Here is a 17,200-nt window from a genome sequence, read left to right as displayed (position 1 = left end):
TACCTATCTTCTTTCCTTCTGGGACCTCCAATTCTGGAAATTAGAGCTTCTATTTCTCATGTCTTGTGTTTTCCATCCTTTTTTCCTTCTGCACTTCCAGATATATTAAAGTCTTTGATTAATGCTATGTTAAAGTTAAAATGCTCCAATATCTGGGTCGCCAAAGGTTTAATATTGTTATGCTTTTTGTCTTGTTGATTTTCAGTTAAATCCTGTGCTTTGGAGTACCTGATTATTTTTAATTGCATAACACTGTAAATGAAAAATTACAGAGAAAATTTGAAGCTGCAATTTATGTTACTTTCCTCCAGAGAGAATTTACTTTTGCTTCTGGATGATGAATGGGTTAGGAAGAGATTACTTTATTAAATCACTGAGAGAACTAGTCTCTTTCAGATTCACTCTTATTCCCTCTGTGTAACCCGTGGCGACCCCAATGGGGAGCTTAGATTGTTTACCAGGTCTCTTCTTCTTTAGCAGGACCTGGATTCCAAAACTTCAGGGTCTTGCATAAGAAGATCCAGTTCTCTTTCAGCCTCCCAGATGGCACTTTCCATTCAGTAAATGCTTTAAGGAGAAAAGTTTCACCAAAGGGGGAGCTCATCTCTTTTTGGGGCTGCCTTCTGACTGGGATATTAGCACTACAAATACTTGCTGTCTCACAAACTGTAATGCTTTCAAACTGATAACTCTCGACCCTTCCAGATTATCTAGTTGTTCTAAGTGAACAATGGCCCCAAGCAAGCCAACTGGCCACTGCTGGAAATGGAATCCCATGCTCTCATTTAACTGCTCAAGAACAAACAGCTTCAGTTCCCATTTCATTTTCTCCCATATTACAAACAATTTAAAATGTACCTTGGAGGCAAACTTATTATAAACATCAGTATATAATGCAAGTTCTTACTCAGGATGATGCAAGGGTATGTGAATTATCTGTATATGAAGATGACCTGGGGGCAAATCTTGGCTGCTAGTCCTTGGGCAAGTTATTCAACGTGTGCATCCATTTCACTACTTGTCAAATGGGGATAATTTTACTACCTATGTCATAGGTACTTGAAAGTATTTAGGAGAGTGCATTCTACTGTATTCTGTAAAACCTCAATAAGGCTTAGCAAACTATTATTATTAAAATAAATATTAATGTTAGTAGTATTTTTCATACTATGCATTCCTAAAGATAGTTCTGTGGTTTATACTGGACGTTTCTCTCTTGAATCTGTCACCTTTCACTATCACATTTTTCTTTCAACCTTCTCTGAGTAAAAGACACAACTCAATGCCGATTTCTGCATCGTGGTCAGTCTGTTCTTTTAAGTTATTTCCCCACAGTTTGTACTGGCACCTCATTATGTTAAGGTGTTTCAAAAAAGTCTCCATATCATAGCCACAAGGAAACATGTTAACAGACAACTCAATTCGATTCATTTCACTTAAGCTGAGAAAGACTGAAAGCTAAAAAAACCACCTTGTAGTTGGTACCAGCATGCCCAGAAGAATGGATCAGATAGCATCGACTTATTTCCTACTCAAGAATAGGAGCTAGAGTTATGGATATTTTTTAGAGATCTACTGGATCTGAATATTTCAACTATACTTCTAATGTCTAAAACAGACAAATCTAGGATTTATTCTCTTTGCTTAATAAAGATTGCAAGGGTAGAAAGGGAGCATGGGGTACATGGGGAAGCATGGAGAGAATTTCATTAAGACACACAGCAGACTTCTCCGTGAGAAGAGCACTTTCTTGATAACCTAAAGCACTCTATCCCCACTGAAATCTCTGAGACTTTCTGCATATGAAAACCCTAGACATATGGTTTTCACCCAATATGAAATGGGCAAAACATAACAGTCAGCCACTGGAGGAAAATTCATTTCACAGGTAAGAGGGGAAAGACAGAATCATTCTGGGTACAATATAGTCCATAAAAATGTAAATATTAATGAGGCAGATGCCATCTCAGATCAAGTGAATCAGCCATATGCTCCCCTGTGGCAATGGAGAGGAAAAGAACGTTCAAATTTCTAAACCAGAATCAGGGCTGAATCATACTTAATAGTTTATTTATAAGGAAATTACCACATTTACAATGAAAGCTATTTAACTTCCAGAAGTTAATGTGCTACTTCACATAATAAAATTACTACAGTTTTAAAAGAAAATGAAAATATTTCATGTTAGAAACAGTAGGTTTATTCTTATGGTGTAAAGTGGTAACATTTGAAAGCAAATTTTATTTGTAAGCAATTCCTTGTAATTCAGAACTTAATGTAAATAAAGACATTAGATGACAGCAAACCACATCTCTTTTCCGTGGGAAATATGGTGGTTTGGCTATTACTGCATGAGTGAGGTCTATCAGTAGCAAGATGACCTGCATAATTAAACTAAATAAAGCATTTTTCACACTGTTGCTTCTGACTACAGAAAGAGCAAATCTCTCAGAGATGCCAGGACTATCTTACTCTGAAATATTCTACTTATTTAGGTAGGGATGCAAATATAAACCTTGATACTCTGGTTCCAGTTTACTCCAGCAGATCATTATGTAATGCCTCCTATAGGCTGGGCATGTTGCCAAGTGGAAAGGGACTGGGAGGAGGAAACTCACACAAAAGAAGGTAAATACAATATGACTATGAAGCAACCTTGTGTCTACATATTTTGAAAGGTACTGCATTTGGGTACAGATTCTGACTCAATAAGTCATTAACCTTATGGACCTGTGATACGACGCTTTTGCCTTTATTTGCTTTGTCCATTTCTCTCTTGAACTAACTCTCTGTGAGTAGCCACTCTCTCTCTTCGGTGACACAGAACACTTACGTCTGCCCAGCGTCCCCCCTTTGAGGGGACTCACCACCTGCACTGAGTCTGGGCCAGTTCATCAATCAAGGTAAACAGATGCCTCAGGCTGGCAAATGGGAATTCTCCATCCCCTAAAGGTAATTAACGGTGAGCACATCATTTAGATTTGGGTCCTCTCTACAAAATGTGTATTATGGATACTGAAAGGGAGAAAGGAGGTCCCACTTCCTTTTCTATCCTGAGTTGTAGAGAGCTAAACTTGAGGATGTCACTAGTTATCGCTCATGCAGTAGGAAGAGACTTGCCTGAGAATGAAGCCACAGCATTAGGGAGAAGCTGAGCTACAGAAAAGGAGACAGAGCCTGGCTGGCAGAACCTGGGTCCAGCGGGGCCTAAAGCCATACTCCACCACCCCCTACAAACTACTCAAGGCAATAAGTTCCCTTTTACTGTTAAGTTATATTTGAATTTTGTGAACTACAACCAAGCAAGTGGACTAGGACACACTTCTATGTCCAATGCAAAGTAGCACCCTGTCTGTAAAGAAGCAACTACAGAATAACTAGTTTCAAATTAAATTCTACGGGGACTTCCAAAAATTCATAGTTTAGACCTGCTTGGTTGTTCTGTCCTTCGAAAAAAAGTGATCATCTGAAATAGGTAAAAAGATTAAATAGAGGTAGGTTACCCAGAAAATCCCAGAGGTCAGATAAAATATAGTAGAAATAAGGAAAAAGAAAAGTATTTGGAAGAGGGACCGACATCGGATACAGGTCCAGAAACCCCAGGAAGATTAGAGATTAGATTTAGGAGCAGGCAGCAAGTACTCAGAAACAGCTGAGTGGCGTTCCAAAGACAAGGAAGGCAAGGCACTGCTTTCTGACAGGGAATAGCAGGCAGGAGTCTGTCACTAAGCATTTAGTGAGTGCCTTCCAGTGCTAGGCACTTTGCTGGGCAAACAGGAAAGGCTCAATAAAGCATGGCTCCAGCCTTCCAGTGCATTGTGGGACAAGGACACAATAACCAACTGTAACTTTGTAAGGGTAATAATCACACTGTATACAGGTTATTGCTGCAGATCACAGATGCATGGGGGAGGCCCACAATCTCACAATGAAGCATGAGGGTGCAACTGAGGGTATTGGTTGCTATAAATAATATCCTAACATCCTACAGAAAAACTGTTCTTACTAGTTATAGAAAATACAGAAAAACAATCAAAAGCATATCCAGTTATCTATGATTCTTGTGGAAAAGAGGTAATTATTTTCTTCACTGCACGGTGATATAAAATAATTCTTCCCTGATTTAACAATGTAAACAAATAAACCAAAAAGACCATGTGTTCTGCCTTTGGTTGATGCTCAGTAACAGCAGAATCTGTCAGTAACAATGAAGACACTCAGAATGAGAGAAAGTCCATTGAAACAAGAATCACATTAGGGTTTTTCATTGTTTTATTTTTGTTTTTAAGAGGCCAGAACATTTAACAGTCAAGATCGTGAGCCCCAGAATCTAAAAATCCAGGTTCCAATCTCATGTTTCCCATTTATGAACTGTGTGACTTGACTTTAGATGAGTTATATCTGTAAAGTGGGGATTGTATGAGTCAGAGTGCTCCAGAGAAGCAAAAAAGCAGTACATACTGGTTTTATAATAGCATGTTTTGGAGAGAGATGTTAAGGGATTGTCTCATGCAATGGTGGGGGCTGGCAAATCCGAACTGCACTGGGCAGCAGGATGGAAACTGGCAGGGTTTCTGTGTTGCAGTCTTGAGGAGGATTCCTTATTCAATAGGACAGCTGTTTCTTAAGGCCTTCAATGGATGGGATGACGTCCATCATATTACGGAAGATAATTTGTTTAACTCAAAGTCTACTGATTTCAACGTTTATTTACTTAAAGTCCCCCAATTTAAATGTCAACCACATCTAAAAATATCTTCACAGCAATATCTAGACTGGTGTATGACCAAACAACTGGCACCACTGCCTACTCAAGTTGACCTTAACCATCCCAGGGATAAAAAGGAGCATCTGATTCATCAGGCTGTTGTGTTACGTGAGATTATGCCCATAAGTGCTTAGCACAATGCTGAACAAGGAGTAAATGCTCCATATGTGCTAACTCTTAAGTGTTAAACCCATTATAGTGACTCCTTTCTCAGATTCTAGAAAGCTTAAGTAGTATATACTCTGATAACATCAGAAACAGTTTAAATTAACCTAGGGTAGTAAAACAAAACAAAACAAAAAACAGTGTACATGTCTGGTTTTACTATGCCCAAAGGATAAGAATTTCAAAGTGTAAGTTAAATACATTTCATTTTTGGTGCTGCTCTTTTCCCAACTCCCACTTCTAAGCCAAGGGGAGCTCACTTTACAAATTTTCTGAACCTAGAGTTCAATTTGACATCCTACAGCATTCTCAAATCACCCAGCAAAGGCCATTCATAGCATCAACAGCATGAAGTCACTTCCCTTTCTAGGCAACTAGCTATTTTCATGATTATACTAATGCCAGAGTATTTTAAGCAACTCTGGTGCTGGGTAATCTGCAAATTGCTCTCTGAATAATCAAGTGCTGACCATGCCTTTCATTAGACAATGATTTGAGCCCCAAATGCCCTAATCTGTCTGACCTAAAGTTAGAAATACAACTGTTTTGTTCTTGTAATGAAGCACTAAGCAGAACAGAAGCTCCAGAATAGCCCCATATATCTCTTCTGAATTACACACTTTTGGTTATATTATGATCACTTACAACTTGCCAGGAGCTTCAGTGATGACAGAAATTCCTTCTATATGGAAGAATTCAGCTCAAGGAACTAAATATAATGCCATGTGGCTATAAAGTAATGAGACTGATTTCTGCACATAGCTTCTCCAATTACTTTCATTGTGGTACTTTAAAAATTGCATCCTGTCCTTTCATAGCAGATCCATTTGAAATGTAAAGAAAGCCTGTCTTATGTAACAAAAATCCCAATAAAATTTATATTAAGTTTAATACAATAAGCACACTGACCAAAGCATCTTGGATTTTCAAGGGCATGTCAAAGCCAAATAGTAGCAGCTTCTGGAATTCCAACAAAACAAACAAAGTCTGCAGCCAACTGCTGCACCATATGCTTCTAATGGCTTCCCACTATCTAAAGCCAATTTATCCTTTGAACAAAACACACCATCACAGAGGCACATGACTAAGGGCACATTTCTGACCATTTGTCAGTTTCTTGCCACAGCAAGCTTTGAAGTCTGAATAAGAAGCTGAATCCTGCCTGACATGAATGGACGCGTTGCCAGTGGCTTTTCCAGCGCAGACCCTGACAGAACGGTAATCTGGATTACTTTCCCTGTGAACTTCTGGAGGTAGACCTACCTAGTGATTCTCTCTGCCCCCGGGCATCTTCCCCAAGAGCCTCAAGATTTGAAACCATCAAAGGAAGAAGTTGCCTAATGACCATATGTGGATATGTGTCTTCTGATGAGTAATTTATTTCTTAATAATCATAATTTTTTCCCTTGTAACTTATCTAGAACAAAATTTAAAACTAGAGGAAGCTTTCCTCTGTCAGTCAGTGATCCTGCTGGACCGTTAATTGAAATGTTCGGGAAACAAATATATTTCTTGTTGGTTTAAGACTGACATAAGAAAAATAGACTTGCTCCTCAAGGGTTTTATTTCAAAGTAAAATATAAATATCCTTTGACAGCATTTAAGACCATTGTTCCACTTTCCAGTATAGATAATCAATGGCTGACAACTGAAATCCAGCCCTTGTTGAAAATGAAAGGAGTATGTATTTTCCTAAAAACGAACTACGGTAACATTGAAGATTGTGATTGTCCAGAACTTCCAAAAAACTTGAATTCTCCCCACCTGATATTACAAGTCTATCTAAATGCTAGTCTGGAACTTTACAAAATACTAGTACATTCAAATAAATTCCTTATAATTCCTATTACTATACTTAAGTTTTTCTAAGTTTATTTTATTATTTTCTAATGTATCTTTATTATTGAAAGTATTATAAACGTGTCCCCCCTTTGTTTTTTTTTTTCCCATTGATCCCCTCCACCCTGCACCCAACCCTCCCAGGCTTTCACCACACTATTGTCTGTGCCCATGGGCCATGCATATCCTATATAATAAGAGCCTAATATGCTAAGTGTCCGGTCGTCAGGTGACCAGTCGACTGTTCAACAAATCAAAGTGTAATCTATACCAATAAAAGCCTAGGTGGCCCTCGTGCCCTCATGTCATCACAAGATGGATGCCCCATGTCATCACAAGATGGCCGCCACAAGATGGCCACCTCCACATCATCACAAGATGGCCGCCCCACATTGTCACAAGATGGCCAGCAGGGAAGGGCAGTAGGGGGCCAACAGGCCAGCAGGTGAGGGCAATTGGGGGCAACCAGGCTGGCAGGGGAGGGCAGTTGGGGGCGACCAGGCCTGCAGGGGAGGGCAGTTGGGGGCGATCAGGCCAGCAGGGAAGCAGTCAGGCGTCAATCAGGCTGGCAGGGGAGCAGTTAGGGGGTGATCAGGCTGGCAGGCACAAGCAGTTAGGGGCAATCAGGTAGGCAGGCAGGCAAGTGGTTAGGCGCCAGTGGGCCTAAACTGGCAGTTGGACATCCCCCGAGGGGTCCCAGATTGGAGAGGGTGCAGGCTGGGCTGAGGGACACCCTCCTAGTGCACGAATTTCATGCACTAGGCGTCTAGTATGCATATAAATTCCCCAGTTAATCTCTCTCCTCCACCTCCTCACCCCTACCTTCTCTATGAAAGTCTTCAGTCTGTTCCATGCTTCTATGTCTGTGGATCTATTTTGTTCATCCGTTTATTTTGTTCATTAGATTCCACATATGAGTGAAATGAGAGATTCAATATAAACTCCACAACCTACCCTATAAACAAACAAAATGCAGAGTCTATTCTGTTTCATGGTGACAGAAAACTCAAATCAAACTAGGCTAATTCTAAAGGGAAATATATTGGCTCATGTAACTAACAGATCCAGGGATAAAAATGCTCTCAGATGCAGAGTGAAAAGCAGGCCTCAAACGATGCCTCCACTCAAGTATCTCCATCCATCAGCACTGCCCTCCAATGGCTGCTTCTTCTCAGCCAGGAAAACTGGCAGCAGCAATGGGACTGTATCCTGACATAAATCTCATGATGCACTCTTACTGGATGATCTATGTCTCTAAATAAGTAATGATGGCCAGGGACATGAGACTACATGAACTTGTAATATTGAAGTCAGATTACCGCTTCTGAACTAATCTTTATGGCTGAGGAAGCTGAGGTTCTGGGCAGCCCTGTGTGACATGTCCCACAAGAAGGGTGGGGTCCAAAGGAAATGTGGGTTTTATTACTGAAAGGAAGAGGAATGGATATGGGGAGCAAAACACAACACATCCTATTATATTAAATTTAATAAAACAATGAAGTGTTTTGAACTATATTCATGAGATTCAACTCACAACAGTCAAAAGAAAAGAGGCATTGCATTTAGGTTCAAGTATACTAGAACATTCATTCTATAAAGTATAAGGCAATATTTGTTAAATAATTTTATCACCACCTAAACATAAAAATGAAGATAATCAATACTCAATTATTAAAATGATCAACACCAACTTAAAGGGGAAACGTGGACAGCTATGTAAGTAAATAAATAAATATATAGAAAGAAAAGGAGAAAAATGCAAACTTTCAAGGGGGAAAGGACCCTGGTTAGGCAGTCTAGTTTCCACTAAAAATAGAAAAATTTTGCAAGTTAACACATGGAAGTTTTAGTCTTCTTTCCTATAACCAAATGAAAGAATTCTACTTCATGAGACCCACAGTTACATCTGCTAAAGAGCCTCACAACTGTCCTTGCAGATCCTTTATGATACTCTGAGAGTTACATGCCACATTCACTTAAGATACCTTTAGTATCTAAGTCCTGATGTTAAAATTCCAAGAACATACTAGTAACACAAACTTGTGTTTTGGTTACTTATACGTATAATTTTTCAATTGACATTCTACATTATCTACAAACCCATGATATAAAAATGCCACTTTACATTAGCAATCTAGTTCTAACCATCTATCTCTGGAATACAAATACCTTGATTAAAGTAGAATATAGTAGTATTTTCCTGGAAATAAAACATGCTTCTATTGTCTTGAATGTGAAAAGAGTGTCATCTTGAATGTTAAGGCAGGTAAATATATAATTATTACTAGTATGTACTCTGGTTTTCAGGATTCCTGAAAATATTATGAACGAAAACAAATGTCTCTAACATTTATCTATATTGTTTTGTTTGTTCTTCTCAACATAGACATGGTTTGAACCATACACACTGTCACAAAGATATCACTATAATTATCACCTATATTCAGGTTTTCATTATTTATGATTAAAATGGTCCAGATAATCCAAATGGCAAGCAATCTGAAAGCCATTTTCATTTTGGTTTCAAAATAAAATGTGGACTTTGCAGTCATTGCACCTCCTTGATACTGACTGGGGACTGAGCAGCACTGGATGTGAACTGCTAGGCCAAAAAAGAGATGAAAAGTGGTTCTTTATTTGTGTAACAGTTTTTCTTTCACAAATATTTTCATACCTATTACTTCATTTATCTTCTCAAGAACACAATGTAGAATTAGCACAGGTGTGATAGCGAGTGCAGTACCAGCAGGGCGGGTTCCACAATCCAGTTTTCCTGCATGGCTTCTGAAACACTGTTTCTCCATTCGACTATAATACACCCTTTCACTGCAGTCTTTCCGACTTCTTATTCCGTCTAGAAAAACAGCATCCTTGCCAACAGACATGTGGTCCAGAGACTTTCTATCACTCTCAGCCACATCAAACCAAGAGGATGAGTGACTTAAGCCCACCTATAAACATTTAGTCATGGATGCCTTTATTTTATATGCAACATTATTTGACTACTGTCAAAATGATAAATATAACTCTATAAATACATAGTTTATAAGGAACCGTTCAGAACTGAAACTTCCAAGTCAAACACAACTTGATTAATTCTATCACTGATGTTGCTTTTTTTGGTCACTAGAAATTAAAATATTGTAGCTGGAGATTATTATTAGTTAAATCCATCTCAATGGGAGAAAATAATGTTTCTACATTCTAGCCCAGGCCAGGCATTTTGAAGCACATGAAATATTTTTGAGTTCACCTTAACAGCTCTGGATATACTATGTGCTCGCAAGGAAACTGAGTGGGGACAAAATAGTACTGAGGTTTATAGAAAGGGAAAATATAGTTAAAAGTGCAGATCACAGTCAGGGTGATGTTAATAAATATAAATTAAATAAGTTACCTGATGAAGAAAATGTAAGTGCAATCACATCTCAAGCTAATATATTACAAAATAGCAATACTCTGAAATGCGCCTATCCATTTTCCCCATAAATAAGGAAAGGACTACTTTATATCACCACTCACACAGGCTGATTTAACACATTAACCTGCTGGGTAACACGAAGGCCTACTTTGTGTTTCCCATGGCATTTTTCTAAATTATAATAGAGACAGTGTGAAAAGGAACTGTTCCTGCTTGGCACAGCCCACCTTGTACTGACTGTTCATATACCTCACAGGTATTGTTTAACTTCAAAGAACCCTGACTGTGGGAACTGGGTCCACGCTGGGTCCACGCTGGTCTATTACGGAATTGCATTGCTGGGGCCATGAAGCTAGACCGAGGTATCAGAGTGGGGAGAACCTTTCCCGGTGGATTTTCTGCCCACTGTTTATTCTAAGATCGGTCCTAGTACGAAATGTGGAGGTAGAACTTCTCCTTTCTAGAGCCAACAGTCCCCTTGATATGGACTGGGAGGAGAGAGGCTGCCTTGTGGAGGGCTCCCAGGCACGGAGGGAAGCTGGGCCCTGCCACTGGAGGCAGGCTGGCGCCAGCAGGAGTCCCATGAGTAGGTCCTAACCAGCTGCTTGATTCCCATGCACTTCCCTCCTCTGCAGCGGAACTCTGGCAAAGTCAGGTTGGAAATGAATCTCTGCCAAGAATCAGTGGGAAGGTCCTGACTGCACTTGAGATGGAGAAGCCAGAGGGAAATCACTTGCCCTTCCCACAGGCCACAGTGGCTCTCATGACAGAAGTCAGTGATGGTGGCTGTGCCCAGAGGATCAGCAGCCTGGCAACATGGAGTCTTGGAGGGAAAGTGTCTGCACAGAGGTGGCAGGGCTCCCCAGGGAAGGAACTCTCGGACCTGGGGGACACCTTGAAGGGGTGGGTTTACAGCAGGAAACCTGGGGACCCTGTCATCATAATTTCCTCTACATACAATATCAGTGTCTGTCGCAGACAGATTCTAAGTGCTCTTTCCTCGGGAATCACACAAAAATAAGAGCAAAGCAGGTTCAACTGTGCAGAGTGAGTACCTTCACCGGTTACTGTTCGAAGAAGCAGAGTCTGCATTCTAAGATAACTCCCTTTGATTAAGTTGGGATTAAGTTGGGGATACTGGCTGGCAGGAGTGGGCTGGTGCAGCCTAAATCCAGTCTTTCATTACTATCCCAGCAGGGGTGCACCAGCCTGGCTCTGGCAGAGCAGCAGGGAGCTCACCCAGGGAGAGAGCAGGAGGCACACAGAGGACACCTGGAGACACACTGCATTGCGGGCCTCAGGCTCCAAAGAGGTCTAACCAGAGGAGAACACTTCCTGCTACCATGCAGCACAGCGCCTGGATGTGTGTGTATATGGCAATCCTGGTGGGTTTAGGGGGGCAGGGGAGCATATCAAAGGGTCCTATAGGAGACCCACCATTTCTCTTCCAACAAGACCCTACACAGCCTCACCGTACTTTAAGGGACAGTGGTAAGTATAAATTAGCAATGTTCTTGGTCAACAGAGATGGAGATTCATCTGGTATGAGTTTTGCACAAATTAATACCTGACCATGACCCTCTACTTTACAGAACCTTTCAGAGTCTGGAGCCACTGCCACTCTAATCCCCTCTCCCAGCACTTCGCAACCCTTCTCCCTTCTCGATGCCATTTCCTAGAAGTACTAACCCACTTGAAATCCCTCAAACATCTTTCCTCTACTGTACCACACTGACTGTCTAGAAAACTGCATTCCTTTCTCAACTCACTGCCCAGGCCTTATCTCTCCTGTGACACTTCCTCAATCCTAACCTTCAAATGAATGAAACCCTTCACTCCTCAGTCTTCTTGGGTTCCTAATAGAAGCCTTCACCCTGCTGTACTTTTGCCACGGGTTTCCGCGTGTCTCTCTATTGGAACATGAATTCCCTGTGGGCAGGAGGTCTGCTCACATCTCCAGCAGGGATGCCAGTAAGGACACATGTGTGGATTCCTGCATTCACTCCACCCATAGCAATAAGAACGGCAGTTATTTAAGCATTCATGGGCACAGACATCAAGTAAGTACTTCATAGACATTTAATGTTGACCAAAATTCTGTATGTAGAGGTTATGATTATTTCCATTTTGGGGTACAGAAACCTGGACCAGAGAGGAAGATAACTGCCCCCAAGACATCACAGCTAGTAAGTATAAGCATGATTTCAGATGTGCTTAGGACAATTCTTTATTCATTCTCTCCCAGAATCCACTGTGTGTCAGGTTCTGTGGTAAATAAAAAGATGAAAAGAGCCCAGAGTCCAGGGTGCCAAGACAAGATATGTAAGAGTTTAATTAAGTGTCTTAGGGACTAAGATGTCATTCCATGCCGGAAGGGTGAGACACAAAGAATTTTATCTTCGGACAGATAGAGTCAAAACTGCTCTTGAATAATTGAATGAAGTTAAAGAAGTGAAGGTGCCTGGGTGAATTTTAAAGCTCTCATCCAGATGCAATAATATGCAGATCTAGCCAATTAATAATGCTTCCTTTATTCTTTCAGCTACTTTTCACCAAGTCCCTTAAAAAAAAAATCTAAGTTAGTTTAGAAGAAACAGTGTTGTTCTATGAAATCATATTCCCTAGGAAGTAAGTTACATCTTTCCTTGACAACTTTAGTTAAAAGCTCCCTCCAAAGAGGGTGTTGGCCAAGATAAAAGCAAACTGGTTTCCCTCCAGGGGAAGGAGTGAATAACTCCTAAAATTCCCCAGCCAATTCGACGAGGCAGCATGAGGTTAAGGACACCAGTGTCTGCACATACCATCTGCCTGGCAGAGCATTCCTTTCTGGCATGAAGCCTTTTTATCCTTAAAGTGCTCAGATAGAGAGATCAGTAGCCTAGGTCCCTACCGGCTTCCTGGAAACTCATTCCAAGTGAAGACCAGCAGAGTGATTAACTCTGCTCAGAGGAGCACATGACAGGCTGCCCTGGACCTGCGCCCAAATTCCAAGACTTTTGAGCATCGCATGGTGCAAGGACAAGTCCAATTTTACAATGTGACCCCAATTATCCTAACAGAGACGTTTCTATCCATCATCCTGTTACAGGACAACAGAATAGCCAAAGTATATCCCTGTACAGGTATGTATTATTTCACAGAGTAGATAGAAAAGCAGGAGGGAAATAATTTCATAAATTGAATCAATCATTTAAAATCCTTCACAAAGCTAAAAATACTTTTGTTAAAATAAAATCCATATGTTATATTTTACCCATTGTGCAAGTTTAGCCTCATATAGTAGTCAACTGTCAATTATTAAAAATGAGCAGAGGTAGTACAAAAATAGCCCTAACTGGTACTTAATGCTCTGTTGTTCATCCACCTCCATGCAAAAAGTTCAGTTGTCTCAGAAATTTATAAAACTTCAAATAAACTAAGTACAGAAGACAGATGTCGTTATATTTATACTAGTAGCCCGTGGTGCGATATCGTGCACAGTAGGCCACCCGCTGCTTACGCAGGAGCTGGTGGGAACCGCAGTGTGCCGCCGGAGCCACGCAGCTTCCACAGGAGGCGGGCCCGCCGTCTCCTTTCCGGGCCTGCGCTCAGCCGCAGAGGCTGCAGGCCCGCCACCTGTCTCTGTCTCCATCTCCACTCCAGGCCTCACCTGAGCGCGAAACCTCCCTCTGTCTGGGCGTGACCTGTTATGGAGTCCTGGCCTAATTTGCATATTTCCTCTTTATATAGATAAACTTATTTTACACAATCCAGAAATATTTCAGGTGTTACCACTATGTGTTTGCCTAATGTCATAATTACCTTGGATTTTCAATATGACTTATTTATCTGGCCTTATTCTAGAAATAAATAATTATCATCCATAGGTAAATACACTTAGAAAAAATAAAATACCCTTTCTTCTTAAGGAGATGCATTTCAAATAAAATTTCAATTATTATGCTGAAATAGGTTTTTTTTTTATTACTTTTAGAGAGAGAAGAAAAGAGAGAGAAAGTGAGAGACATTTATTTGTGTATGCATTCATTGGTTGATTCTTGTATGTGCTCTGACTGGGGACCAAACCCACACAATCTTGGTGTACAGGGATGATGCTCCAATCAACTTGGCTATGCAGCCAGGAAGTATGCTGAATTATTATTTATCTGTGCTTTATATATTTTTGCTGTTTGGATCAACTGCATGCTACTGAGAATTACAATGCCAAGTCAATCAAAATGAATTTTATTTTAAAACAGAATTTTTATGATCATGAGAAGTTTTTTAAAGCATGGAATTAATTTATATTTTTATTTTTATATAGATAAGCTAGGGTGATTCATAAATGTGTCAAAGAAGCAAAAACACATAACATTAGAAATAAATTCAGTGGAAAAAGTGGAATGAAAATATGACATCAAGAAGGAAGAGAAATAATGTAAAATTTCTAAATGTTAAAGAAGAATTTCCTCATGATTTAAAATGAAAAATATGGGCCTGAAGTTACTATGGTATTTAGATTCCAGATGATAAAGAGAATAATTATAACATGTCAGAATATCAATATCTATCACTTATTGGAAATTACATTCTTTATACATATTGCAACTTAAGATGGAAAACTTTGCATGTCAGATTATAACTGCATGAGAGGAGTATATTACTGTTTTAAAAATTCTTCTGGTTTGAAGACAATGAGATTGGGGGGGATCTCTATGTCAACTCTCTATGTCATGCCAACTCCTCTGAGACTCCAGCTTCTAAGGACTAACATATAAGAGAAATATTCCTTAACTAACAGAATATAACTTTCTCTTTTATTACGCTGGCATTTTCCAAAGCCAATACTAGTTCAATCAGACACTCTTTGGAAAAAGGGCTCCATGTTCAAAATCTGAAAAACACTGCAGAGGGAACTCCGCTTGCACAACAATGGGGTGAGTGATGGCAGCCAGATTTACCATTTCTTGTGAAACAGATAAAATATAGTCAAAATATACAAAATAACAGTTTGGAAGAAACTGAATTCCAGGAACTGAAGAACAACAATCCTTGAAAGATGGGAAACAAATGAAGTGAGCCCTAAAATTCCCCCAGATTACTCCTTGAGAGAGTCTCCAGGCTGTGAACAAGGAGGAAAGATTCAGGCAGAGCCCCGCAGATTCCCTGGGTTGAAGGGACTAAGCAGAGAAAGTTTAGAGACGCTAAGGTGGCTCCAGTTTTCAGGAGAGGGTATTGGCAAAAAGCCAGCTGCACAGAGAGAAAGCTCTGGAGATCCACGGCACAGTACCCCTCAGCACAAGCATGTAAGAAAACTACCTACATCTGGAAAAAGGTTTACCCAAGAGGATTAGAGACGGCAATGTCCACATGGGGGAGGGACCGTGCATGTTCCCACCAGCCATTCTGAAAAAACTCCCAGTGCACAGAGTATTGTGAGGACCCAGGAGAATCTGTCCTCACTGGTGTGGAATAAATAATCCTGGACTGCATACAGCTCCAGTTCTGCCTAAGGAATCTTAACAGCAAGGTGGAAAAGAATCAACTTGTTTCCAAATAACACATCCCAGAACAAAGCTGAAGAATTTACAGAAATACCCAACAATGTAAATTTCACCGTGTCTGGCATCTGATCACATGGTACCAACCATGCGGTCTCCCAGCGCTTGCCACAGGCTGTGTTCTTACATTGACTGCACATAAAAAAGGAGGCAGAGTAAACCACCCCATATATTCCTCAGCCCTGGCCCTTTGCCTGATCTATATTGTGAATGGGGGAACATGGTGGAGGAGTTATCCACCATGCAAACAAATAGGAAATTAGGACCCATAATAAGGAGATAAATCAATCAATATAAACCCAGAAATTACATAGATATTGGAGCTAGTTGATAAGGACATTAAAATAGTTATTATAACTATATATGTGCAAAAGGTTAAGTAGAGACATGAAAGACATTTTTAAAAAGCAAGTAGAAATTTTAGAGCTAAAACCCACAATGTGTGAGAAGAAAACTATACTAGACTGGGATAATTACAGTTTAAACATTGCAGAATAAAAGATCAATGAAGTTGAAAACATAACAATAGACATTATGCAAAATTAAACATAGAAAATATTTTTTTTAAATTAACAGAGTATCAATGATGTGTGGAACAACTTCAAGAGACATGATAAATATGTAACTGGAGTCCCTTTCAAAGAAGAAGAGAAAGAGGGCAGACAGAAAAATTATTTCAAGAAATAAAAGCAAAAGTTTTCAACATTGATGAAAACTATAAACTGACAGATCCAAGAAGCTCATGAACCTCAAGCATAAGAAATCTGGAAATAAATAAAGAAAACCCATGTCAAGGTACATCATAATCAAACTGCATCAAGCTGGTGATGGGCAGGAAAATCTCAAAAGCAGCCATAGGCAAAAAAAAAAGAGGCAATTCTTATAGAGGACTAAAGATAAATATGAAAGCTGACTTCCCATCAAATACAGTACAAGAGAGAAGAAAGTAGAGCAACATATTTAAAATACTGAAAGAAAAAAACTGTCAAACTAGAATTCCACACCCAGCAAAAATATTTTTCAAAAATAATGAAGGGAAAATAAAGATATTTTCAGACATACAAAAGCTGGAAGTACTCATCACAAATACAAACTATAACCTATAAATAAAGTACTTTAGTCAGAAAAAATACCAGATGGAACTATGAACCTACATATAGCAATGAACAGCACCAGAAAAGGAAACTGTATGAGTAAATATTTAAGATTTTGTCCTATTATTTAAATTTCTTTAAAAGAAAATTGTATAATACAAGTAATAACAATGTACCTGGAGTTTACAAAAGATGTAAAAGTAAAATGTATGATGATAACAGTAAAAGCTGAGGGTAGAGCCCTGGTCAGTGTGGTTAGGTGGGCTGAGTGTCTTCTAGACACTGAAAGTTTGCCAGTTCAATTCCCGGTCAGGGCACATGCCCAGGTTGCTGGTTCAGTCTCTAGGTCAGGGTGTATACAGGAGGTAACTGA

At 39.8% G+C, this 17,200-nt stretch overlaps 1 protein-coding gene and 1 non-coding gene across 2 annotated transcripts in view; one reads left to right on the top strand and one right to left on the bottom strand.

The window, feature by feature from the left end:
* PTPRM (protein tyrosine phosphatase receptor type M) overlaps positions 1-17,200 on the bottom strand; it is a 650,464-nt gene that overhangs the window by 425,107 nt on the left and 208,157 nt on the right. The window lies entirely within an intron of this gene.
* LOC114230077 (small nucleolar RNA SNORA51) lies at positions 15,826-15,957 on the top strand. Its single transcript, XR_003615926.2, has one exon. It is a non-coding gene; the product is annotated as a small nucleolar RNA SNORA51 (small nucleolar RNA).

The sequence above is a fragment of the Eptesicus fuscus genome, chromosome 12, assembly GCF_027574615.1.
Source record: "Eptesicus fuscus isolate TK198812 chromosome 12, DD_ASM_mEF_20220401, whole genome shotgun sequence".
Taxonomy (NCBI): Eukaryota; Metazoa; Chordata; class Mammalia; order Chiroptera; family Vespertilionidae; genus Eptesicus; species Eptesicus fuscus.
The sequence above is the reverse complement of the archived record's forward strand: the minus strand, read 5'-3'. Positions and strand labels throughout refer to the sequence as shown.